Source organism: Thermobia domestica, chromosome 13 (genome assembly GCF_964235325.1).
Source record: "Thermobia domestica chromosome 13, izTheDome1.hap1.1, whole genome shotgun sequence".
NCBI lineage: Eukaryota > Metazoa > Arthropoda > Insecta > Zygentoma > Lepismatidae > Thermobia > Thermobia domestica.
In genome coordinates, this window is record NC_137466.1 from 116,269,633 (window position 1) to 116,295,891 (window position 26,259).

Sequence of the window (26,259 nt, forward strand, 5' to 3'; positions counted from 1 at the left end):
ACAACAGTAACCAACATAGAGAATAAGTGTTTTTCTTAATTATGTAGTTAGCAGAACTTTTCGTCAATTCCAAATAAGCTTAAATAAATTTTCTCAACTTAAATTTGCAAACTTGATGCAACTACAATATTTTAAGTCATGCTCTTAAAACATATATTCAGACACTTTCGTTATCAGTCATAAATCATTATTAATGATGGGAAGCTGGTGACAAAATGCCATATGTGACCATTTTTACAAGAAAACGTAAATAAATGCCGTTCATTTTAACCATTGATCACATTTGCCTTTTTATGGTTGCTTTCTAAGTTTTCATTTTCTAGAAGAAACGGGTCACATTGCTCGCCGTTATCGTAGAATGTAGTTCACCTATAAGATATGGAGTTTCTCTTATATCTCGAATAAATCGGATTTATCTTCTCTTCACCGTAGAAGATAAATGATTATTGACCAACCAAATACACCGAAAGTGCATAGCTGAGTTGAATTGGTTTTGAGTTTAACGTCCCTTTCAGCAGCGAGGCTATATGAGAGGTTGACCTACTGATTAACGTGAAATCTGAACCACATGGGCTCAGGCCGGAAATCGAAGCCGGTTCTCTCACTCCAAAGGCGCGTACGCTAACGCTTAGCCTCGAACTAGCTGGTTCATGCACAGTGTTGCCAGCGTCATTGCTCTTCTAACACATCTCTCATATATATACTCTATACTCTATACTATATTTTCTTATTTTCCCCACAAGGTTAAGGTTCGGAGTTAGTCAAGTTTTCTTCCTCTTCCCAAAAAATGCAATTTGAAAAAGAAATAGGGGTAAGTGCACGGAACAAACCTGTTAAGCGTTAATTCGAAGTAAAAAGTTAAGTAACTACAATGTGTACTTATAATAAATATTTTTTGAAGTGAGGGATGTTTTTCCTCTGCTTCACAACCAAAAGTTCACACTTGTAATGGTTATTTCAGTAAATCTTTATTGTCTAATCATTTGTTTCAATCATTCGTATTTTGGTTAAGATTACAAAACATAAAATTACTCTTTTCCAAAGCAAAATCTATAAAAGTGCTTTCTGGATTTAACTTTTGATTCCTTAAAAATAATTGCATGATTTTTGCTTATTTTATGGAAAATTCTATTTAGGCATTCAAATCATACTCATAAAACACAATTTTGTACATCGGACAATCTTTAATTATATCTACTGTACATAATTACATGTGGTCAGTGGTGTATTTAGGGGGTGGCTATCGGGCTCAAGCCTCCGCCGAAATAAATTTATTATAAGCAAAATCTCCATTAAAATTTGTCGGCACCCAAAAAGAAAAATATAAGTGCTTATTCACGTGTTGGGCACAGCCTCCCCAAAACAAAATCCTAAATACACCACTGCATGTAGTGATAGTAGAATATTCCTCAATATTTAAGAGGGAGAGGTTTTCAATGAATTAAGTTGCTCATGATTAATAATCTACTGATTTATAAACAAACAATTGTGATTTTTTCAAAAATTATAAAGAGTTAGTCATTTTTGTATTGATACTAAGTTGTTACATCAGAGTAGAACTTATTCTCTGGCTGTGTATTTGAAAGTATTATATTAGGGATGGCCAATTCGGGCATTTTTCTGAATTCCGCAATTTTTCCGAAATCCAGAAAGTTAAATTTCCAATTCCGGAAAATTTTGGCATCACTAATATATATATATATCCAATCTCCAGTTTTCTTTTCTTTCTTATCTTCCCTTGCAGAATCTCTCTTGGTGAGATATGAGAGTTACTTAAATTATTGAATGTTATTTTCTCAATTCTTGTATTTGCTTTTTTTAAATCTCTTTTCTAATTTCAGTCCTTTTAGTACGTTAGTTACATTTTCGCTTATTTGCTAGACTGAAATCTCGCACCTTAAATACCATGAACTTCCATACTAAAAACCATCTAAAATTACGTAGAGATACGTAAATGTGATAACATTACAATATATTCACATGATTCTCACTGTAACTTTCACTGTGTTTCATTGTAAAATTAATTATTAGAAATATTTATTGAGCGCCTACAGTTTATACAACCCAATTCGACACAGAAGTTTTGTTGGTTGCAGATGATTAGGCGTTTTGTTGACTTCAACAAGTTTAGGCATTTTGGTTTCCGTGATGAGAGGAGCCTTATATTTATACAATACAACTTAAGATACTGAATAAGGACCTAAAAGTAAAAGTAAATAATAATAACCATTAGAAAACTTTAAAATCCACACTTTTTTAAAATAAAATGTACCAAATGAAAAGGAAAATAGTTTTTTAGAGAAGTAATTCATTATTATTGTCTTCTAAACAAAAGTTTAGATGATCACCTGAGTATCATACTAAGAACTAGTCTTCTGCTCTGATCTCTCTACTCCATCAGCTATAATTGAAAATTTTATGTTATGTCGTAAATATTCACATTTACGTTCTTGTTTAAAGTTAAGATAACTGGACATGTACTACTTCTATGATAACCATGTGTTACTTCATTGATTTTATCTTGGTCAACTGGAATGAAATAGAAAATGACATCAGGGGTTAAACTGTTGCACGTCGATGCGTTGTATAATCGTTTCATGCACTTTGTGGCAGAGGCAATTTGAGAAACGTACTTTTAAATAAACTTCCTGTTAAAATACTAATAAAATACGTAATACATAAAACTCTTCAGTGAACGATCTTAATCCCTCTATCCAGCAGTAAAAGTGAGGGGGTACGCCGTGAACGTCATCCCTCAACTTCCAAACAATATCTGTGGCGTCCCCCCGCTTTAAAAAAAATAACAATGGGCAAAGATAGGCATGGGACAAGTTGACGTCATAAGCTCCTCTAAATTTTCAGATCCACTTTTACACCTGCCTCTAGCAAGATCTGAAATTATGCTCCTGATCCCCACATCGAAGCAGCCATGTTTACAATTTTGCAAAGGGAGTGCTCGTAAAACGTTAAGTAATTACAATCTCCCGTACATACATTCAAACAGTCTGTAATCTTACAGGACGCAAAGCATTCTCTGGTAGCTCAGAAGGTTGCTCGGCAGACGCCGTGCTGTTCACACCGCTGTCTCTGTAGGTGTGCGAGTGGCAGTGTTGAGTGTTTTTTTTTTTCAACTCACGCCGCATTGTCAAGTGGAGTATTTCCTGCTATCAAGTACTTAGTGTTTGCTATTTGCTAATTTCATCATATAGTCTAGTGCGAAGTACTGTTTTCCATTCTCAGTGCACCATGTCAGTTATTCGAGTGAATACTTTACGTTTATCATTCCAAGATGTAGTAAATAAGCCTAATACATTAGTGTTACATGAATGGATTCGTAATACTTTCAATTTGCTTCCAGATCAAGTTGTCAGTATTGAGTTCGATTATAGTCGCAAACAGTTATATCTAAAGTTAATATCGCAAGTGATTTGTGAACAAATTCTCTTTCGAGTGAATGGAAAGGTCACTTATTCAGATGAGCTTGGTACATACAATATTTTAATAGATTCCGCAAGTTCCAATGTAGTGACAGTTCGTTTACATTTGGTACCCACCGAATTAGAAGATCAACATATTACCCGTGTCCTATCTCAGTATGGTGATATCAAATCCATTACAGATGAAATGTATTCTACTGGCCATATCTACGAAGTCCGAACTGGTAGAAAGATAATACGTATGTGTATTAAGCGCCCTATACCTTCTTATGTGACTATATGTGGTTTACGATTGTGGTTAACGTATGGAGGCCAAGTTAAAACCTGCGCTATCTGTGACTCCCCGAATCATTTTTTGATGGAATGTGCGAAGCGCCGTCTCCCTCCAGCCGTATCGGCTTCCCTCACCAGTGCTCCAACATCTAGATCACCGCCCATGCCCGGTTCTTTGAACAAAGTGGATACTTTACCGGATGTGCATTCATTTACCAGCTTTCCTGTATTAAGTGAGAAACGTCCTCCGACTTCACAGGAAAACCTTCCATCGCCAACTATGACTTGTGATCCTACTCTTCCAAGTGCACTCACTATAAATGAACCTACTTGTCAACTCGATGTCCCCAAGAGTTTTACCAATGCACCTATCACTAGTACTCCCGCTACTGTCTCCCAGAGAAACCTTGAATCCAATACAACATCTCAGAGTGACTCATCAACCTCCAGTACCATTGTGACGACTTCTCCGGATCTTCCACAACAAACTCCTCCTGCTCCAGCATTTGCAAAATCGGAAGAGGATCAGTTACCTGAAACCGCCGTAAATACTCCGTTGTCAGCGATCACGGATGACTCCCACCAGGAAATGAGTGTTTCATGTGAGATGGATTCTCCAACTATAGAAGCTTCCCAGTTTTCCGCTCTACCCGAAAAGAGGCGTAGAAAAGGCCGATCTCAGTCCTCACCCCGTGATAAACCCGATCGAGCCAATAAACATCAGAAAACTAAAAGTGTTCTCCCTGTGAACCATAATTGTGTGTCTGGTTTCACGAGGTCACGAGCAGATCCCCATCAAAGTGAACTAAGCACTAAGGTAAACGATGTTGTTGCCCCTCCAGACAAGTGATCATAGCACCTCCCACTTTAGGATGGGAATATGTGCGACAGATATTACTCGTCTTTGTTGTGTCAAGTGCATTATGCCATTTCTTGGTGCAGTGTTTATTTGGTGTATTTTTCTTCTTTTGTGGCCATTAACTATGTTTGCAACGCGTATAGCCACCATTAATATCAACGGTATTTCTAGTCTTACTAAGCAAAAAGCATTAGCCGATTACATCACCAAATCAGATCTGGACATAATTTTCCTTCAAGAGTGCAATATTGATCATTTCTCCTATCTCTTTAATCACATGTGGGAAATCAATCCTTCCGAAACTGGTTCTGGCACAGCTATTTTATATCGTAAAGATATTTCTTTAACCGACTTTTCTAAATTTCCGTCAGGTCGCATTATTACAGCCAATTATGACAATATACATTTTTGTAACTTATATTCACCTTCAGGCAATAATAATCGTTCCGAACGCAACTCTTTCTATCTCACTGACGTTCCCACGGAGTTACATTCTGGTACACGAGATTTGATCTGCGTAGGAGACTACAACGCAGTGTTAGATCCTATAGACTCAAGTTTTGGTTACAATACTTCTCCTACATTGCGTAAATTGGTTCAAGACTTTAAGTTAGTTGACGTATGGCGTCATTATAAAGGTAACACCCCAGGACACACTTTCTTTCGACAAAATGGATCCTCACGTTTGGATAGGATCTATGTCAGTACCACCTTAATTAATTTTGTGCGCTCCATAAACGTTCAACCAGTATGCTTTTCTGATCACTGTGCTGTGGTTTGCACCATTGATTTACCCATCCGTAAGTACTTAAAGTCATCCTTTGTTTGGTCGCTCAATAACAGCATTTTAACTGACGAGGATCTTCAGTTGCTCATTACCAATAGATGGAATTATTTAATGCAATTTAAACCTCACAAGAAAAGTTTGTTTTCATGGTGGTTATATCAACTTAAGCCTTCTTTTCAGTCTATCTGTAAACAGTACAGTAAAGACAGGTCCTCTCTTCTTAAAGAGCAATATAATTACTACTATAACTTATTATGTGAATATTATAAAGAACTTGCTCAAGGAGTAGACGTACTTCCTCGTATTAAGGAAATTAAGGCACTCCTACTAACTTTACATCGTAAAAAGAATCAAGGTTTTTTCACGAGAGGCAAAACGACAATGCTTCAGCATGAAGTTGCCTCTTTACATACAGTTAGCCGTGAAAGGCGAAGAGGTAAACAAAACCTTATTTCCAAGGTCACTTTTCCTAACGGTGACGTTCACGAGCATGATCGCGTACTCTCAGCTCTGTATGATGCATACCAGAACCTATATTCCCCCGCTCCAACCCAATCCTCTGAACCTTGCTTCGAACATCCGATCGGTTCTATCACCCCGGAGGCTCGTAACATCCTCAATGAGCCCTTTACAGAACGCGAAGTTCGCCAAGCTATTTTTGCGGGGAAGTTAAACAAATCTCCGGGACCTGATGGTCTTACACTAGAATTTTACCGCCAATTTCACGGCATTCTCACGCCTTTTCTCACAGAAATGTATAACGAACTCCGAGTCACACCCACGTGGAGCTCTTCTTTTACGGCTGGTATTATGGTCCTTGTACCTAAACATGCAGGTGTGCATGATTTTGATAATTTTAGACCGATTACCCTCCTTAATGTTGATCAGAAAATTTTGTCACGTTGTCTTGCCTCTCGTTTAGAACCGTTTTTAAATCAGGTCTTACATAATGATCAGTATGGCTTAAAGCATACCAAACCTATGTACTTAGCATTAAGTAATATACGAGAAGGTATTCATTGGTGTCAGAAAACTAGTTCTCCACAGGCAGCTATATTAGCTCTTGATTTCCATAAGGCATTTGATAGGTTGTCACATGATTATATGTTTACAGTACTTGCAAAATATGGTTTCGGAGACAGTTTTCTTAATTTGATTAAATTTCTTTATACTCAACGATATGTAAAATTAAAGGTTAATGGTGCACTTACAAATCCCATCAATGTACGTCGAGGCATTGCACAAGGCTGCCCCCTGTCTTCCATTCTGTATAGCTTGGTTCTCGTGCCCTTTCTTTTAAAACTGGAACAACACATTCAAGGTATACAGATTGGTGCAACAACCTTAAAATTAAAAGCATTCGTCGATGATATACATTGTTTTCTTAACAGTCCACAAGAGCTGTCACGTGTTGAAAATCTCATATCGAACTATGAGCGCATTTCAGGTGCTGTTCTGAATAAACAAAAGTCACGCCTGATGTGTATAAATCCGGCTGACCAACACGTGTATTTTTCTACGATTTCTTGTACTGATCGCATCAAAATCTTAGGTGTAACTTGGCAACGTCGCATAGCAGACACTATAGAATACAATTTTCATACCCCAACATGTACTTTGGTTGCACTCATTCACCAAAGTAAAGCCCGGCATGTAAGTCTTGCAGGCCGAGTTTACCTGTTAAATGTTTTTATTTTTAGTCGTCTTTGGTTTTTGACACAATTATTTTCCTTGCCGAAGAAATACCTCAGTGTGATACGAAAACACACAGGGCAACTGCTGTGGCATAATCACTGCCTAAGAGTAAGTCACGAGACTGTGTGTTTATCAAAAGGTGCTGGCGGTCTCGGTCTTAAAAATATTCAACTTCAGAGCTACTCGCTGTTACTGAATCGCGTGTGTCAAACATTATGTTTGTATTCCGACTCCCTTTCCAGCAAGGCTTTGTGTGTAACATTACGTCATATTGAGCTACAAGCTCCCCTGCATACACAACCATGGGCTAGCATTGTGCCATACCTCAAGGACGTATTTATTGATATTAGCTACTCGCTTATCGCACGGAGTCACCTTGAAGACCTTTCCGTAAAGCAATTATATAATCAATTTCACTCTATCACAGTTTCTGTTCCCCGTATAGCAGAACACTACCCAATGAAAAACTGGACGCAAATCTGGGCGAACATTAATGCACCGATATTGTCCCCTGCCCTGCAATCTCTGTGGTACAGTGTTGTTCATAATATATACCCTACAAACGGGAGACTCTATGAATTGGGTATCCGCAGCCTCTCTTTCTGCGGCACCTGTCATGCTCTCGATACTTTACAACACCGGCTCGATAGTTGTTCAAAGAACGTTACAATTTGGTCTCACTATCAAAAAATTATTGCCCGTATATCCCGAACAACTCCTTCTACTATCACTTGTCCGTCACTAATGTTATTTCCTGATTATCGCTTTTATCCTTGTACTAAACATAATGCAATTCTGTGGATCACGTCCCATACTATAGATATTCTTTTATGTAATGATTTTAATGATAATGTGACTTTGTACATCCACCAACTTTTGTTACGCATGCACACTATTGCATTTCCAATTCGTAAACAAAAGTTTGCTAATTTTCTTGCAGCAATTTATTAATGTGTCCATTGTATGTTTGTTTATGCTTTCTGATGTAATTGGCTGCTAAGAGTACAACTTTTGTTTATTTATTGATTCTGATGTAATCGATCGATAACAGTACAATAAAGTATTAAAAAAAAAAAAAGTTGGTAGAGCGGTGGACTGTAGTTGGCTTTGCATTAAAGCAGTTATCCATAGGTCGCTGGTTCAAATCCGGCCCGGAGGAATTTATTTTTACACTTTTTAACTTCTAAATTCGTGAGTAGAAATATTATTATTATATGTATAATTCTATCGCATTATATGGGATCAAATGCTCGAATTATCTCCATCGATGATGCAGAGCATTTCTTCTAAACATTTCGACTGTTCCCTAATAGAGATTAGGGATTGTCACTACATGAGCTCAGGAGCTTCTTTTACGTGTTACATCCGCTTTTGATCCCCTGTGGAGCTCACATAGGTAATATCCATACGATACGTTTGAATTTTTTGCGATCTCAGAGGAATAGTATATGAAAAATGCAGAAGAAAAAAATCAAAATATCCCCCACAGTAACACCGGGGCATTTCCTAGTAATTAGTAAATAAACAAAGTTACCATACTGAAAACATGTGAAAGTCCTGGGAATGGAATATCTTGGTTGATACTCACGTAAAGGAATTTCACTCTGACGTAATGTCCATGTAATTTCTCAATGCTTCTTTCTAGAGAATGATAGTGTGACAAAATAATTCGAATTTTCTCATACCTGCTTGCAGATATGGTTTATTTATCAGACCTAAAATATATTTTCGTCAAGAATAATACGCATATATGTTCTCACTATTATGGTACTAAAAAATAATTGACGTTTAATATCATCAGTTAAGAAATTCAACAGCTTAATAGTTATAAAACTACAGAAGTGATTTTTTCCGGTCTAGTTTTGAACCAACTTCTGTATAAGTGCTTTGTTGTACAGTCAACTCCATCCACCGCCCTAACAATTTTTGTTTCTAACTTTTTTAATTCTCAGTTTCTCGTTCAACAACTGCTCAAGACTATTGGACTCGACCGGGACATGAACACAGAAACATAAATAATAATTAAAATTCGATGCATGGTACTACAGATGGGGAGCTCGAATCCCCAATGGCTTTCACTTCACGATCGTCAGCCTAACGCTTCAGACTGCTCGGATACATCCACCGGCATCCAACTCAGCTACCAACTTAACACTTTGCTTGTAAGATTGTAGATCGTCAAAGTACATGTACGAGAGACTATGGGGCAGAAAGTCTGTTAACCCCCTTCAGCTAATTAACCACCGCTTAGGTTAGATTAGGGTAGATTATGTTAGCATAGATTTAGGTTACTTAGGTTAGGTTACTTTAATTTATGTTAGATTAGGTTTTGTTCGGTTTACCATGATATAAGAATCGTGGCAAGGATTAAAAGAATTTCATCCGATTGTAAGGGTAACGTGATGCAAGCACTACCCTTGCAAAATGGAAACAAAATTGGATTTTTGTGTTATCCAAAGTATTTTTCATTTATACTGCGCATTTCTTCATTATAATGACTACACTTTTGAACCGTGTTAACTTTATTAAATATTTGTTTGCTGTTTCTTTCGTTTCATTTTTCTAATTTTCTGTCAACAGTTATTGAGTCCCGTCTTATATTTATTGTACGAGTATTTGCTTTAATGTACGGTTGAATAATGTCTTCAGGTTATATCCTTTTTGCACCGGCACAATTTACATCTACATTAAACATTCCAGTTTACTAATGTGATTTAGTATGGAAAAATAGCAGTATTTATCCACCATTCTTGATTTATTTTTCTACCCGATTTTAATCTTCTATTTTGTTTTTCTGGTATTTCACTACTGCGAAGTACTGACAACAGACCAAAATTAACAATTACAGAATGCTTATCGCACGACATACACCTCACTACAACGGAGAATCAGCCACTGGAATGACAAGTACTGAGAACCCAATGAGTAAATCAGACCCGTATCTAGAAGGTCAGTCAGAACCCACACTATGATAGGTGTACCATGAGTTTACTATAAACTTTGAAAAATATATACAATACCTTAAATTACATTAATTACTCGAAAAACTGGGGGGCCTAAGCACCCCTGGCCCCGGGCTAGATCCGCCACTGGAATAAATAAATAAATAAAAAGCCACAGTTCACAACTTTAAACATTATAGGACTTAATGCATTCATGTTATCACTGTAATGAACACCGGATTATGAATCTGGTTCTTAAAGCACAGGTTTCGACTTTAGTCAGTGGCGAATCCACGGGAAAGGGCGCTCGGGGTGCAAAAGGCTACTGTTTTTCTTCTAAGTTCAATTGGTTTTGTGACATATATAGAGCCACATGTTTCCTTCTCAATTAATTTGCAAAAGACACAGGTGTTTGCAGAGGTAAGGCTTTAAAATGATTAATATTGCACAACTGTTTTAAAGTAAAATTCTGTATTTCGAGCCTACACCTATCTTCCAGGAGTTGATCCGCCCCCATCAAATGTTCCTTCTAGATCCGTTATTGTCTGTAGTTACATTGCCGACTACATTGTCGTGTAGGTGTAATACATAAATAAATGAATAGAAAGTAACAAATGTAAATGAAAATATTCTAAACTAATATTAAATCAAATTTTGAAAGCTGATGCAATAAGTGGCTTCGCGACAGGGGCGCAGCAGAAAAGTTTCTAGAGGGCCAATCTCCATGGTTTCTATATCACGTCTGGTATTTCTGGTATTTAATATACGTGGTTTGCTTTATTACATTTACATTTTTCGTCCATGCTTGGCAGGCCACTATTTGGACAACTCTGATCTAATATTTTGAAATATATTACGTTGAAATTTATACAAAAACATGCCTGTTCAACTTAAGTAACATTCTAGGAACTGTATTACTAAAATATTATGGCATACTATGATGTATTTCTGATATTCTTGGAAAAATATATGGAATTGACTTAAATATATACACAGAATAATATATTTAGAGAAGAGAGGATCTTACAGTGAAAATGTCGATATGAAATTGAGTCTACTCTACACAAGATTCTACAGTAGTATCTCTACTTATGAAAAAAAAATCCTTATTATTTGCATGCGCAAAACGCTAATTACTAATTGTTAACAGTCGCGCTAATAGCTAACGCTGGCTGCGATATGACTACTTGCTAGCACTAGATAACACTAGGTACAGTCAGCGACAAAAATTCTTTCCGTTTGATGAAATTATTACGTAAATAACTTCAAAACGGAAGGACAATTTGAGTACAGTCTTCAGTAAATTAAAGAGAACGTAATTTTCTGTACGTTCCAGCCCTGAAATTTGGTGAAACTGTGTACGTTCCACCGTTATTCCAAAAATAAATTTTATCAAACGGAAAGAACTTTTGTCACTGACTGTACAATGCCTGCTACTTAATGATTTGAATCAACGCAATGTTGTGTATAAGAAAATCTTTGAGTAATTACGTAAATATGGTATTAAGTCAGTGATGCCAACCGGAAACACTATAAAATCCCATTTCCAAAAGGTAAAAAACTCATTATGCATCACAATTTCCCAGATTATATAATTGTTATTGTTAATAATAATAATAATAACACAGAAAAAAGCTTGTACGTGACATATTCTTAATTTCAAGGTGTATCATGAACAAATTACGATCTTCTACGTTTATGAAATAGTTTGTGAATAACAACTTTTGTTAATCGAGAACAAGTATACTTTGTTACGTTATCAGAAATGCAGTAACGGTATCACATCTTTCTACTATCAGCTTATAGTGATCCGAATGATACTACAAGAGCTTTGTTTTCCATACATTTCTTGCAGAATGTTTGGAAATTTGGAATATTTTACTTCCTTTCTTTCCTTCATTCAATGTTTTCTTTTATTCTTTCCTCAGATAGCAGAGCACGGGTCTCGTTTCTTGGTACTTTTAATTATTAAGAATCACATATATTTAACTCATCCTCGCTAGCATGGTGTTTACCGATAACAATGAAAAGAGTTCAGACTAAAATTGACGAAACTGACACACTAATTGATTATTAACTATGTCTTAATTCACACTCGTAGAGACTTTCTTTTGGCCTTGATTATATATATAGTGAAAAATATCATATTTGCTGTCGATTTCGAGGAAAATTCCCGTTATCACCTTTCATGTCAAGAAATAAATGTCAAAAATATTCATACCAAAAAATCCCATCAAATGGGGTTTTTCCCATGCATTGGTATCATTGTATGGAGTTGGTTAATGGACATACTGAAAAATAAATAAATGAATTTGTTAAAGCATTTCTTGAACAATTAGAACTTTTAATTAAGCATGATTTAAACCTCTAGTTTACAGCGAGCCGAAGGTTTGTGGGGAGCAACTAGTTCAAATAACAATCTTAATTTCTTTATAAATGCTTGCCATGTAAATTTTCCGTAAACGTACTTCTCACATAGCTTGGTGTAAATGGAACGTAACGCCATCTGTTCTCCTTGTCGATCATCTGTTGTAATGTAGGTGAATTACCATCTTATTAAAAACTTATCTTTCTAAGAAAATAATATTTTTGTCCTCTCGCCTGTAAACCTACGAAAATGGAGTTATGTTCCTCTGGTTCCCATGCGACGATATGTTCTCATCATTATTGAAAAATAATTTAGTCAATACGCGGAACGTCGTCAGTTAAATTGAACAGCTGAAACATGCTATTAAATATAAATATAATTTTAGCTGAAGATTGATTGGTAACTTTGAAATTTTAGGTCTCTTTTCAACATCGAGCCCATGTGAGAAATAGATATAAAACTGAATGTAGGATCGAAACCACATGAGTTCCACGGAAGGCGAAGATCGTTAATCCTGCCTCGAAGAAACTTCTTAGCACTCATAATTACAACTTGTAATCTATGTGAAGTGAGCAGCTGAAACATCTAGAAGGAATACTCAGCATCATTGATGGAGCTAATCTGAGCATTTGATATCTACCATATAACACGAATAGAATTCTACTACAAATACTAATAATATTTCAACTCAGGAATTTAGAAGTTAGAAAAAAGTATAAGAATTAATTCCTCCGAGCCGGATTTGAACCAGCGACCTATGGATAACTGCATTATGAACAAACCAACTACAGTCCACCGCTCTACCAACTGAGCTACCAGAGGAAGTTACTGTCGAATCCTTGTAAGATTGCAAACTGTGGGAATGTATACTATATACTGGAGATTGTAATTGCGTAACGATTTACGAGCACTCACTTTGCAAAATGCGAAACGCGCCAGCTTTCAATGTGGGGATCAGTAGCAACATTTTAGATTTTGCTGGAGGGGGCGTATTTTAGTAGTATTTTCGTAAGAAATTTATGAAAATATCATGTTTTTTCTCAAATTGCCCCTGCTCTCCCCAAATAAAGCTTTTGGTGGGAATCCGGGTTCGATTCTTGATTTCAGTTTATTTGACCTAAGTGCTATATATTACATTTTTCTGACTAGATAACGTTAGTCCTCAAAACCAGAGATTTTGTCAGTACAATAAATCATACAATCTCCTCATCGTATCCACCCTCTAGCAAATTTCATTTATTCATTTAGGATTAGTTTACTTATTAATGAATAAATTTTTAGTAGTAAAGAATTTGTACTAAAGCAGTTAAATAACTATTAACATTTTTATGGATGGCTTGAGTTTAGTTTTTGATATTATTGAAATTACCATTAAGTATTTTTTTCTAAGAAGTGAAATTGTTAAATGGGTTGCCTATCGTAAAATCTCACACTTTATTCCAATTATTCCCAGAATTAATTATATGTGTTCACCATGGTAATTGTTTTATTTATTCGTTACTAGGAAATGCGTCAAAGCGTTACTGTGGCCAATATTTTGAGTTCTCTCTTCTGTATCTTTCATACATAATTCTTTTGAGTTCGCACAAAATTCGAACGTATCGTATGGATATATTAGGGAAGCATCTATGAAGCATGGAGGGGGATGACCCCTCCAAAGTTTCCTTGAGCACCCCAGGATCGGTTATATTTGTTGGATATCTAATAACGGTACACACAAACACTGCGGGATTCAAACCACATGAGCTACACGGGGATCAAACACGGATGTCGCACGTAGAAGAAACTTCCTTGCTCTTGTAGTGAAATTCTTAACCTGTATTAGGTGAACAATTGAAATGTCTACAGAAATATTCTGCTTCATCCATGGAAATAATTCAAGCATTTGATCCCATATAACGCGAATAGAATTATACTAATAATTAGAACAACCCACATTATACTTTATTTTTTGTTTAATTATGCTTTATTTTTTTAAAATTATGCTCTATTATGCTTTATTGTTAATTTAAATCATTGTTTTACATTAATCGTGTATAATGTATAATATTTACTATACCTTTAATATTCTAAATATCTTGCTCTCTTTATTAATATTTCATGTAACCAGTTTCTTTCATATTTAATTTATTTTCTACTTATTGCACTGTAAAAAGATATGCCTTACTCGAGTCAATTTTTTCTACCACTTAAATGTGCCTTAGATGTGCATATATACAGAAAGGGAAAGTAAAAATGTCGCAAAAAGTACAGAAAGTGCCCAAGTTCAGGTGGTTCACATAAAAATACAGTGTGGAGTTCCTGTGTACTATTCATTGTTGGTGGAAAGTTTTCTACGTTTCCTTTTTCTTTTCTCCACATCAAAGGATTACACCGAAAAATTTACAGAAATAAAATAAACTTTTCATTGTTGCATTTTTGTTCTCAATGATTTTGCATTGTAAATATTGGTTTAAAAAAATATTAATGCAGTATGTTAAACTTGCAGTTAAACACAATTTTCCAGGAATTGTTCTAATAGAATTTTCCAAGAATTGTGCTACATATTTTAAATTATGCTTTATTTTCTAAAATTATGCTTTATTATGTTATTAAAATTAGCACCTTCTGGACCCTTAGACAACCACAATCATGTTTAAGGTACGAACCATATGTCTAAATTGCTATTATGCTTTTGGATTGCCCTACTAATATTTCTACTCACGAATTTAGAAAAGTTTTAAAGTGAGCTCCTCCGGGCCGGATTTGAAGCAGCGACCTATGGATAACTGCCTTATTTCAAAGCCAACTACAGTCCACCGCTCTACCAACTGAGCTACCAGAGGAAATTGTGTTTCTCTTTTTGTAAGATTCCAGACTATTTGTAGGTATGTACGAGAGATTGTAATCACGTAACGTTTTACGAGCACACTCTACAAAATTGGAAACATCTCCAGTAGGACACTTATATGAGCCGATATGAGAAAACTGGAAAGTCCGGTATAGTTCCACAACGTTTTCACAGGTGAGAGAGACCTATTCTCGCTTCTATTGGTTTCTCCAATTCTTTGAAAAACCCTGTGGTTAGGTCGTCGCTGGTTGGTTTAGATATATGTAAATTGTTGTTAACTTCACTAACATGTTTCTAAATACGGACGTTTGCATCACACGTCAGTTAGGCACGCACTTAACACAACGCTGTAAACTCTCTATGTTGGGTTCCTTCATTTTTATTTAAGAGTACCTAAATTTAAAAAAAATGCACGTTGAGTCTAACAAATGAACTAATAAACTGTATTCTGAAACACATTTCGTGTGGAGCCAATGAAAGGGAAATAATTTTGTTCCAGTATTCTAGAGTAACTTACTGAGAAACATTGATGTATTATGTGGACAGTACGTCGGAGTAGGATTCCTTTAAGCAGGTATTAATCTAAAGATCCCATTCTCAGCAGCAATCAAAGTAATACTCGTTTGTTTCTAAGTAGGTTCAAGTACAATGTTCCTCTTTCTTTTCAAGGACACCTAACACTGACCAAAAGTAAAATAATTTCTACAATAATGTAAAAATTAGGTAGGGAAAAATGTCAATTGAAAAAAAAATATTAATGAGTATCAATTCTCGTGCGTAGTTTTCGAAGAAAATCGAGGAAAAACAGTATTTTAAGTTTCCAAACCATATCGCGATGCGGGTTTCTGCAATCGATACTATCACAATCCGAAACAATGTTCCAAAACCGAATGTAGTTGTAATTTATTACTACTTCTTGTTTCAATAGTACAGATTTCAGTAGAGCAAAAATAGTAAGAGATATCGCGATAAATTTTTTTCTTGCAATAAATTTAGCTTTTCAAGGGTAGTCTCTATCTCCTCCCTTAACCATTTATTCAAACCGAAGATGGGGAAAATTTACTATTTCTGGTTTGAACCTTTGTCACCATAGAACAAAACAGTAAGGCATAGTAAGTAATGGTTTTCTGATATGGATTCAGCATCCAAGGAACATGTTCTATCTTTGATATTATTAATCTATTGCAACCAGTAATTATAGATGTATTGTTTGAAGTTTAAAGATTGAATTCCCATAGTTAAGAAATCTAATGTAGTGTACACTGTGAAATGAAACTCACTTGTAAACTTAAAAAAAAGGAGTACGATTAACATATCTCTAAGTTCACTTAACTTATGCTGAAGCCTATTTTCATCAAGCTTTTCATTATAACCGTGGCAAGACAACAGTACACAAGTATGGTTAAGGAGATATTGCACAAAATTGTAAGTAGCTCACTGTTGTTTTTGGTCAATTATAATATTGTAGAAAGATGAGACATGTGCGAATCGATGAATGACATGAGCTGAAGGAAATTACATGCTTTTAATGGTAAATTTTAAGCGCAGTTTTTTGATAAAATTGAGAGAAACGGATTTGTATGGCGCAAAAAGGCATGTCGTTCGTTGCCAATAAATATTGATAGCTTTTATTCTCCTGAAATATTGAAAATTGTTTTAGAGACTTGCGAAAGTTAGAGAAGAAATATTTAGAGATCTTCGAAATGTGGTGTTGGAGGAAGATGGAGAAGATAAAATGGACAATGAAAGAGCAACAAATAAAGATGTTTTAAAAAGGATAAGAGAAGAGTATGCTTTTAGCCAGCATTCTTCGTAGTAAGGTCAATTGGAATGGACACATCTTGCGAAGAAATTGTATTCTTCATACCACCATAGAAGTAAAGATGGAAGGAAAAGGAGGAATAGGAAGAAGAATACAACTGATGGATGATTTGAAGAAAATATATTAGAAGAAAATATTGAGAGTTAAAAAAGGAAGCTGAAGATCTAGAAACGTGGAAGGAATATTTCCAGGTCTAAACCATTAAATAAATAAAAAAAAAAAAACAAATAAAAAAACTTATTAGTCCCAGAACGTGCCAAAAGGCAGTATACTTAATTACAGTGGCGGATCCAAGGGGACTAAGGGGCTATAGCCCCCCTTGATGCTCAGGTTTACACTGGATAAAATGGGCTTCAATTCTGCTTTACACTGGATAAAACGGCAAATTATGGTTTAGCCCCTCCCTTGATCATATCCTGGATCCGCCACTTTTTAATTATAATAATAATTTATGTATTGTATATTTAAAAAGAAAATAATTCTAAACGGTACATTGCATAGTTTCTATGGCGCCTTTGTTTTCTCCTAATGATGCCTCATATACTCATAACAGTAATACACATAATCTTAAGAGTAACGCCCATCCTACTTTTAATATTTTCAACAGTAACCAACATAGAGAAGGAGTGTTTTTTTTAATTATGTAGTTAGCAGAACTTTTCGTCAGTTCCAAATAAGCTTAAATAAATTTTCTCAACTTAAATTTGCAAACTTGATGCAACTACAATATTTTAAGTCATGCTCTTAAAACATATATTCAGACACTTTCGTTACCAGTCATAAATCATTATTAAAGATGGGAAGCTGGTGACAAAATGCCATATGTGACCATTTTTACAAGAAAACGTAAATAAATGCCGTTCATTTTAACCATTGATCACATTTGCCTTTTTATGGTTGCTTTCTAAGTTTTCATTTTCTAGAAGAAACGGGTCACATTGCTCGCCGTTATCGTAGAATGTAGTTCACCTATAAGATATGGAGTTTCTCTTATATCTCGAATAAATCGGATTTATCTTCTCTTCACCGTAGAAGATAAATGATTATTGACCAACCAAATACACCGAAAGTGCATAGCTGAGTTGAATTGGTTTTGAGTTTAACGTCCCTTTCAGCAGCGAGGCTATATGAGAGGTTGACCTACTGATTAACGTGAAATCTGAACCACATGGGCTCAGGCCGGGAATCGAAGCCGGTTCTCTCACTCCAAAGGCGCGTACGCTAACGCTTAGCCTCGAACTAGCTGGTTCATGCACAGTGTTGCCAGCGTCATTGCTCTTCTAACACATCTCTCATATATATACTCTATACTCTATACTATATTTTCTTATGTTCACCACAAGGTTAAGGTTCGGAGTTAGTCAAGTTTTCTTCCTCTTCCCAAAAAATGCAATTTGAAAAAGAAATAGGAGTAAGTGCACGGAACAAACCTGTTAAGCGTTAATTCGAAGTAAAAAGTTAAGTAACTACAATGTGTACTTATAATAAATATTTGTTGAAGTGAGGCATGTTTTTCCTCTCCTTCACCACCGAAAGTTCACACTTGTAATGGTTATTTCAGTAAATCTTTATTGTCTAATCATTTGTTTCAATCATTCGTATTTTGGTTAAGATTACAAAACATAAAATTACTCTTTTCCAAAGGAAAATCTATAAAAGTGCTTTCTGAATTTAACTTTTGATTCCTTAAAAATAATTGCATGATTTTTGCTTATTTTATGGAAAATTCTATTTAGGCATTCAAATCATACTCATAAAACACAATTTTGTACATCGGACAATCTTTAATTATATCTACTGTACATAATTACATGTGGTCAGTGGTGTATTTAGGGGGTGGCTATCGGGCTCAAGCCTCCGCCGAAATAAATTTATTATAAGCAAAATCTCCATTAAAATTTGTCGGCACCCAAAAAGAAAAATATAAGTGCTTATTCACATGTTGTGCACAGCCTCCCCAAAACAAAATCCTAAATACACCACTGCATGTAGTGATAGTAGAATATTCCTCAATATTTAAGAGGGAGAGGTTTTCAATGAATTAAGTTGCTCATGATTAATAATCTACTGATTTATAAACAAACAATTGTGATTTTTTCAAAAATTATAAAGAGTTAGTCATTTTTGTATTGATACTAAGTTGTTACATCAGAGTAGAACTTATTCTCTGGCTGTGTATTTGAAAGTATTATATTAGGGATGGCCAATTCAGGCATTTTTCTGAATTCCGCAATTTTTCCGAAATCCAGAAAGTGAAATTTCCAATTCCGGAAAATTTTGGCATCCCTAATATATATATATCCAATCTCCAGTTTTCTTTTCTTTCTTATCTTCCCTTGCAGAATCTCTCTTGGTGAGATATGAGAGTTACTTAAATTATTGAATGTTATTTTCTCAATTCTTGTATTTGCTTTTTTTAAATCTCTTTTCTAATTTAAGTCCTTTTAGTACGTTAGTTACATTTTCGCTTATTTGCTAGACTGAAATCTCGCACCTTAAATACCATGAACTTCCATACTAAAAACCATCTAAAATTACGTAGAGATACGTAAATGTGATAACATTACAATATATTCACATGATTCTCACTGTAACTTTCGCTGTAAGTTTCATTGTAAAATTAATTATTAGAAATATTTATTGAGCGCCTACAGTTTATACAACCCAATTCGATACAGAAGTTTTGTTGGTTGCAGATGATTAGGCGTTTTGTTGACTTCAACAAGTTTAGGCATTTTGGTTTCCGTGATGAGAGGAGCCTTATATTTATACAATACAACTTAAGATACTGAATAAGGACCTAAAAGTAAAAGTAAATAATAATAACCATTAGAAAACTTTAAAATCCACACTTTTTTAAAATAAAATGTACCAAATGAAAAGGAAAATAGTTTTTTAGAGAAGTAATTCATTATTATTGTCTTCTAAACAAATGTTTAGATGATCACCTGAGTATCATACTAAGAACTAGTCTTCTGCTCTGATCTCTCTACTCCATCAGCTATAATTGAAAATTTTATGTTATGTCGTAAATATTCACATTTACGTTCTTGTTTAAAGTTAAGATAACTGGACATGTACTACTTCTATGTTTACCATGTGTTACTTCATTGATTTTATCTTGGTCAACTGGAATGAAATAGAAAATGACGTCAGGGGTTAAACTGTTGCACGTCGATGCGTTGTATAATCGTTTCATGCACTTTGTGGCAGAGGCAATTTGAGAAACGTACTTTTAAATAAACTTCCTGTTAAAATACTAATAAAATACGTAATACATAAAACTCTTCAGTGGACGATCTTAATCCCTCTATCCAGCAGTAAAAGTGAGGGGGTACGCCGTGAACGTCATCTCTCAACTTCCAAACAATATCTGTGGCGTCACCCCACCTTTAAAAAAAATAACAATGGGCAAAGATAGGCATGGGACAAGTTGACGTCATAAGCTCCTCTAAATTTTCAGATCCACTTTTACACCTGCCTCTAGCAAGATCTGAAATTATGCTCCTGATCCCCACATCGAAGCAGCCATGTTTACAATTTTGCAAAGGGAGTGCTCGTAAAACGTTAAGTAATTACAATCTCCCGTATATACATTCAAATAGTCTGTAATCTTACAGGACGCAAAGCATCCTCTGGTAGCTCAGTTGGTAGAGCGGTGGACTGTAGTTGGCTTTGCATTAAAGCAGTTATCCATAGGTCGCTGGTTCAAATCCGGCCCGGAGGAATTTATTTTTACACTTTTTAACTTCTAAATTCGTGAGTAGAAATATTATTATTATATGTATAATTCTATCGCATTATATGGGATCAAATGCTCGAATTATCTCCATCGATAATGCAGAGCATTTCTTCTAAACATTTCGACTGTTCCCTAATAGAGATTAGGGATTGTCACTACATGAGCTCAGGAGCTTCTTTTACGTGTTACATCCGCTTTTGATCCCCTGTGGAGCTCACATAGGTAATATCCATACGATACGTTTGAATTTTTTGCGATCTCAGAGGAATAGGATATGAAAAATGCAGAAGAAAAAAATCAAAATATCCCCCACTGTAACACCGGGGCATTTCCTAGTAATTAGTAAATAAACAAAGTTACCATACTGAAAACATGTGTTAGTCCTGGGAATGGAATATCTTGGTTGATACTCACGTAAAGGAATTTCACTCTGACGTAATGTCCATGTAATTTCTCAATGCTTCTTTCTAGAGAATGATAGTGTGACAAAATAATTCGCCTTTTCTCACACTTGCTCGCATATATGGTTTATTTACTAGACCTAAAATATATTTTCGTCAAGATTAATCCGTATATATGTTCTCACCATTATGGTACTAAAAAATAATTGACGTTTAATATCATCAGTTAAGAAATTCAACAGCTTAATAGTTATAAAACTAGAGAAGTGATTTTTTCCGGTCTAGTTTTGAACCAACTTCTGTATAAGTGCTTTGTTGTACAGTCAACTCCATCCACCGCCCTAACAATTTTTGTTTCTAACTTTTTTAATTCTCAGTTTTTCGTTCAACAACTGCTCAAGACTATTGGACTCGACCGGGACATGAACACAGAAACATAGAGGATAATTAAAATTCGATGCATGGTACTACAGATGGGGAGCTCGAATCCCCACTGGCTTTCACTTCACGATCGTCAGCCTAACGTTTCAGACTGCTCGGATACATCCACCGGCATCCAACTCAGCTACCAACTTAACACTTTGCTTGTAAGATTGTAGATCGTCAAAGTACATGTACGAGAGACTATGGGGCAGAAAGTCTGTTAACCCCCTTCAGCTAATTAACCACCGCGTAGGTTAGATTAGGGTAGATTAGGTTAGCATAGATTCAGGTTACTTAGGTTAGGTTACTTTAATTTATGTTAGATTAGGTTTTGTTCGGTTTACCATGATATAAGAATCGTGGCGAGGATTAACAGAATTTCATCCGATTGTAAGGGTAACGTGATGCAAGCACTACCCTTGCAAAATGGAAACAAAATTGGATTTTTGTGTTATCCAAAGTATTTTTCATTTATACTGCGCATTTCTTCATTATAATGACTACACTTTTGAACCGTGTTAACTTTATTAAATATTTGTTTGCTGTTTCTTTCGTTTCATTTTTCTAATTTTCTGTCAACACTTATTGAGTCCCGTCTTATATTTATTGTACGAGTATTTGTTTTAATGTACGGTTGAATAATGTCTTCAGATTATATCCTTTTTGCACAGGCACAATTTACATCTACATTAAACATTCCAGTTTACTTATGTGATTTAGTATGGAAAAATAGCAGTATTTATCCACCATTCTTGATTTATTTTTCTACCCGATTTTAATTTTCTATTTTGTTTTTCTGGTATTTCACTACTGCGAAGTACTGACAACAGACCAAAATTAACACTTACAGAATGCTTATCGCACGACATACACCTCACTACAACGGAGAATCAGCCACTGGAATGACAAGTACTGAGAACCCAATGAGTAAATCAGACCCGTATCTAGAAGGTCAGTCAGAACCCACACTATGGTAGGTGTACCATGAGTTTACTATAAACTTTGAAAAATATATACAATACCTTAAATTACATTAATTACTCGAAAAACTGGGGGGCCTAAGCACCCCTGGCCCCGGGCTAGATCCGCCACTGGAATAAATAAATACAAAAAAAGCCACAGTTCACAACTTTAAACATTATAGGACTTAATGCATTCATGTTATCACTGTAATGAACACCGGATTATGAATCTGGTTCTTAAAGCACAGGTTTCGACTTTAGTCCGTGGCGAATCCACGGGAAAGGGCGCTCGGGGTGCAAAAGGCTACTGTTTTTCTTCTAAGTTCAATTGGTTTTGTGATATATATAGAGCCACATGTTTCCTTCTCAATTAATTTGCAAAAGACACACGTGTTTGAAGAGGTAAGGCTTTACAATGATTAATATTGCACAACTGTTTGAAAGTAAAATTCTGTATTTCGAGCCTACACCTATCTTCCAGGAGTTGATCCGCCCCCATCAAATGTTCCTTCTAGATCCGTTAATGTCTGTAGTTACATTGCCGACTCCATTGTCGTGTAGGTGTAATACATATTTAAATGAATAGAAAGTAATAAATGCAAATGAAAATATTCTAAACTAAAATTAAATCAAATGTTGAAAGCTGATGCAATAAGTGGCTTCGCGACAGGGGCGCAGCAGAAAAGTTTCTAGGGGGCCAATCTCCATGGTTTCTATATCACGTCTGGTATTTCTGGTATTTAATATACGTGGTTTGCTTTATTACATTTACATTTTTCGTTCATGCTTGGCAGGCCACTATTTGGACAACTCTGATCTAATATTTTGAAATATATTACGTTGAAATTTATACAAAAACATGCCTGCTCAACTTAAGTAACATTCTAGGAACTGTATTACTAAAATATTATGGCATACTATGATGTATTTCTGATATTCTTGGAAAAATATATGGAATTGACTTAAATATATACACAGAATAATATATTTAGAGAAGAGAGGATCTTACAGTGAAAATGTCGATATGAAATTGAGTGTACTCTACACAAGATTCTACAGTAGTATCTCTGCTTATGAAAAAAAATCCTTATTATTTGCATGCGCAAAACGCTAATTCCTAATTGTTAACAGTCGCGCTAATAGCTAACGCTATCTGCGATATGACTACTTGCTAGCACTAGATAACGCTAGGTACAGTCAGCGACAAAAATTCTTTCCGTTTGATGAAATTATTACGTAAATAACTTCAAAACGGAAGGACAATTTGAGTACAGTCTTCAGTAAATTAAAGAGAACGTAATTTTCTGTACGTTCCAGCCCTGAAATTTGGTGAAATTGTATACGTTCCACCATTATTCCCAAAATAAATTTTATCAAACGGAAAGAACTTTTGTCGCTGACTGTACAATGCCTGCTACTTAATGATTTGAATCAACGCAATGTTATGTATAAGGAAATCTTTGAATAATTACGGAAATATGATATGGAGTCAGTAATGCCAACCGGAAACACTATAAAGTCCCATTTCCAAAAGATAAAAGTCCAATTTTGCAACAGAACCACCCACATTGTATACTATTATTGTTGTTGTTAATAATAATAATAACATTAATAATAATAATAATAATAATAATAATAATAATAATAATAATAATAATAATAATAATAACACAGAAATAAAACTTGTATGTGACATGTGTTACTTTTTTAAATTTCAAGATGTATGATGAACAAATTTCGATCTTCTACGTTTATAAAATAATTTGTGAATAACAACTTTTGTTAATCGAGAACAAGTATACTTTGTTATGCTATCAGAAATGCAGTAACGCTATCACATCTTTCTACCATCAGCTTATAGTGAGCCGAGTGATACTACAAGAGCTTTGTTTTCCATACATTTCTTGCAGAACGTTTGGAAATTAACTGTTTATCTCTGATATTTTGCTTCATTTCTTTCCTTCATTCAATGTTTTGTTTTATTCTTTCCTCAGAAAGCAGAGCACGAGTCTCGTTTCTTGGTACTTTCAATTATCAAGAAGCATATATGATTAAGTCATTCCTCGCTAGCATGGTGTTTACCGATAACAATGAAAAGACTTCAGACTAAGCGTTGACGAAACTGACACACTAACTGATTATTACCTCTGTCTTAATTTACACTCGTAGAGATTTTTTTTTTTTTTTTTGCGTAGATTATACATATAGTGAAAAATTCCATATTTGCTGTCGATTTCGACGAAAATTTCTGTTATCCCCTTCCATGTCCAAAAATCCGTCAAAAAAATTCATGTCAAAAAATCCCACGAAATGGAATTTTTCCATGCATTGGCATCACAGTATGGAGTTGGTTAGTGGACATACTGAAAAATAAATAAATAAATTTGTTAAAGCATTTCTTAAACAATTAGACCTTTTAATTAAGCATGATTTAAACCTCTAGTTTACAGCGAGCCTAAGGTTTGTGGGGAGCAACTAGTTTAAATAACAGTCTTAATTTGTTTATAAATGCTTGCCATGTAAATTTTTAGTAGGCGCACTTAGCTAGGTGTAAATGGAACGTAACGCCATCTGTTCTCCTTGTCGATCATCTGTTGCAATGTATCTCAATTACCATCTTATTAAAAACATATCTTTCTAAGAAAATAATATTTTTGTCCTCTCGCCTGTACCTACGAAAATTAAATGATGATAACGAATGGTTCTCATGCAACGATACGTTATCATCATTATTGAAACATAATCTAGTCAATACGCGGAATGTCGTCATTTAAATTAAATTGAACAGCTGAAACATGGTATTAAATAAAATATAATTTTAGCTGAAGGTTGATTGATAACTTTGAAATTTTAGATCTCTTTTCAACCTGGAGCCCATGTGAGAAATGGATATAAAACTTAATGTAGGATCGAAACCACATGAGTTCCACGGAGGTCGAAGAGCGTTAATCCTGCGTTTAAGAAACTTCTTAGCATTCATAATGACAACTTTTAATCTATGTGAAGTAAGCAGCTGAAATATCTAGAAGGAATACTCCGCATCATTGATGGAGCTGATCTGAACATTTGATACCATATAACACGAATAGAATTGTACTACATATTCTAATAATATTTCAACTCACGAATTTAGAAGTTAGAAAAAAGTGTGAAAAATGATTCCTCCGGGCCGGATTTGAACCAGCGACCTATGGATAACTGCATTATGAACAAACCAACTACAGTCCACCGCTCTACCAACTTTTTTTTTTAAACTTTTATTTACATGCTTAGTAGTACATAAAGATCACAGGAAGGTTTAACATTAAAAAAAAACCTCACCAATACATATTGATAGTATATACAAAAGACCAGACGATTAAGTTAAGACTGTTAAAAAATTAGCATAATATTTCCGCTTACGAGCAATAGAAATGCTGGTAGCAGCGGATTTTAGGAAAGCAAGGTAAAGATCAGGGTGATAAGGTCCGGGGGTGGTTAACAAATAGACAATAGTGTGTGCCACAAACCAAATAACAGTATTATTCTTTGTAACAGGGTAGTAATTAAAATCTGGGTAAAGTATTAAAGCAGTGGCACGAAAAGAGGAAGGAGGAAGACGGCATATTTTGCTTAAAAGTACACACAACTGCTGCCAAATACTAGTGACTGAGGAGCAAGTTTCGAATCTATGACTAAGAGAGTCAGGTTGTTGGCAAACATTACACAAGTTATCAGC

At 35.1% G+C, this 26,259-nt stretch overlaps 3 non-coding genes across 3 annotated transcripts; 1 reads left to right on the forward strand and 2 right to left on the reverse strand.

The window, feature by feature from the left end:
* Positions 1 to 13,088: 13,088 nt before the first annotated feature.
* Positions 13,089 to 13,183, reverse strand: TRNAY-GUA (transfer RNA tyrosine (anticodon GUA)). The gene is made up of 2 exons: positions 13,147 to 13,183; positions 13,089 to 13,124 (listed from the first exon to the last, which is right to left on the reverse strand). It is a non-coding gene; the product is annotated as a tRNA-Tyr (tRNA).
* Positions 13,184 to 15,091: 1,908 nt separating this feature from the next.
* TRNAY-GUA (transfer RNA tyrosine (anticodon GUA)) lies at positions 15,092 to 15,186 on the reverse strand. Its single transcript has 2 exons — positions 15,150 to 15,186; positions 15,092 to 15,127 (listed from the first exon to the last, which is right to left on the reverse strand). It is a non-coding gene; the product is annotated as a tRNA-Tyr (tRNA).
* Positions 15,187 to 20,645: 5,459 nt separating this feature from the next.
* Positions 20,646 to 20,740, forward strand: TRNAY-GUA (transfer RNA tyrosine (anticodon GUA)). The gene is made up of 2 exons: positions 20,646 to 20,682; positions 20,705 to 20,740. It is a non-coding gene; the product is annotated as a tRNA-Tyr (tRNA).
* Positions 20,741 to 26,259: the final 5,519 nt, after the last annotated feature.